Here is a 2,071-nt window from a genome sequence, read left to right as displayed (position 1 = left end):
CAATCCCAACAGACCTTGAGGCTGAGAGTTGGGGTAGATGGGAAAAGGGCTAGTGACACTCCACTTCCTTTGAAAGCACCAGTAGGCTAAAAGATGGTATTGGGTGCCTGCCCCTTGCTCCAGGGCCAGGTTGCATTCAGGTAAGAGAGGTGGCAATGGCTAGATTTGGAATGACCAACCCCATTAGAAGAAATCAGCACCCTGGACCTCTGTTGCTCTGCTTGGAGGCTTCAGATTCCCAATCTTGAGTCATCTGGGCTCCATCACACCAGAGACTGAACCAGGATGGAAACCCAGGGTCCTGCAGGACCTGTGGGGGGTGGGGGGGCTGTGGCAGACAGCAAATCGCACCCTGCCTTGTGGCTCCTGCCCCATCCTAATCCCCTGATTTGCTCCCCATCAGCCTCTCAGCAAACACAGGACCTGCCAGTGTCTAGGGGCTTGTCACCCTGTTAGCGGATTTGTTCGCAGAGACTTCGCAGTTAATTGGCCTTTTATGTGGGGATCAGGGAGTATTTGCTCAGGGCTCCCTGAGTGGAGGCTGCGATTCAGCCCCTGGGCAGGCCACTCCCCAACCTCCATCATCTGGGTTTGGAGGCGGGACAGATGGTGGGTCATTCTCCTGCTTTCCAGCACTGTCCTGGCCCAAATCTCCTACCCCTCTTCACCTTACACCTTCTCCACACTTTTCCCTGTCCCCACTTCTACTCTTGTTTCTCTCTGCTCTTTTCTTCTTTGTATTTCTCTGTGTATCTCCGGAATGCTCTCCCTTTAAACCAACTCAGACCTAATAGATGCCAAGAGAGGGTAGAGCACTCAACTGGGGTGTCCTGGAGGGTAAATACCTCCCACCCATAGACTAAGTCCCCCCCCCCATGTTCCTAGAGCCCTGGGCCCAGTAGGGGGTGGGACAGAGAAGGCCCAGCAGGGGTCACACCCCCAATCTCTTCTTCAGTCCTCTTTTGCCTTCCTGTCCCTGTACATTTTCAAGAGCAACTTCTCTCCGGGCTGTGCCCATAGGCAGTTCTCGGAGGAGCTTGCCTCCCAATCTCCTCGCTGCCTGCCCACTCCCCCCAGACCATCCATACAACTCTGCTTCCATCCGTGGCTTAGAAAGGGTAGGTAACTCACTGCGTCTGTCTCCATTCTTACCCTGTGGACTCTAGGTGCTTGTATAGCATGTTAAACACTCTGGGTACATGCACTGTCACTGGAGGGCCCTTGTCTGGGCTTCTGTTCAACTGATTTATAAGTTTCCATCTCAGGCTGAAGAAAGACTCAGAGTTAGTTCAGAGCCCCTCCCTTCTGCTGGCCCAGGAGACTGCTTCTTCTCAAGGGTTTTATCGATCACAGTCTGCACTTTGGAAAGGGCGGACAAGAGAAAAGGAGGTTTTGAAGGGGGACTGACAGAAAGAAGAGAGAGTGGCAGGTGGCAGGGTGGATGGGGAGAGTTAAGTCTGTAATGTAGAGGGTAACTTCATTCTGATAGTGTTATGGCATCTGATGGGAAGAAGTGTGTGTGTGTGTGTGTGTGTGTTTGTGTCTGAGTGCGTGTTGAGGGAGAGAACAGTTACCCCACCAGACCTACTTCCCTGTCCCAGTGCCAGCACATTGGCCAGAGAATGTAGCTGGGAATTTTCAGTGTCCAAGCTGGAAGCTGTATGGGAGGCTTCTTGGTGGTCCAAAGCCTGCATGCCAGCTGGTAGTGGATGAAGCTGCTGGCATGTAATTTCCCGGGAGGGCAGCCTGAGGACAATCCTGCCCCCCCCCCCATCTCATACTGATCACTGCCAATACACACACACACTCCGCCTAGCCCATTAACATCCCCCTAGAGTCTTCAGCTTCCCACCACTCTCTGCCTGGACCCCTTCCCAGGGCACTGATACACACTGAGCATATGTGTATATTTTGGTGGTGGTGGAGAGGGGGGAGACAGGAACTAACATCTGTCCCCCACCCTCACTAGGCTATGCCTGCGAATGGCCAGCAGGGTGGCTGGCTTCACAGTTATGATGCCAGGGGCCAGTGACCAGCCAGCAGGAGCCAGAGGGCCGAACAGGAGGAGGAC

This window comes from Furipterus horrens, unplaced genomic scaffold, assembly GCF_987537825.1.
Source record: "Furipterus horrens unplaced genomic scaffold, mFurHor1.1.pri manual_scaffold_11, whole genome shotgun sequence".
In the NCBI taxonomy this organism is placed as follows: domain Eukaryota; kingdom Metazoa; phylum Chordata; class Mammalia; order Chiroptera; family Furipteridae; genus Furipterus; species Furipterus horrens.
This window is presented reverse-complemented; position numbering follows the sequence as displayed.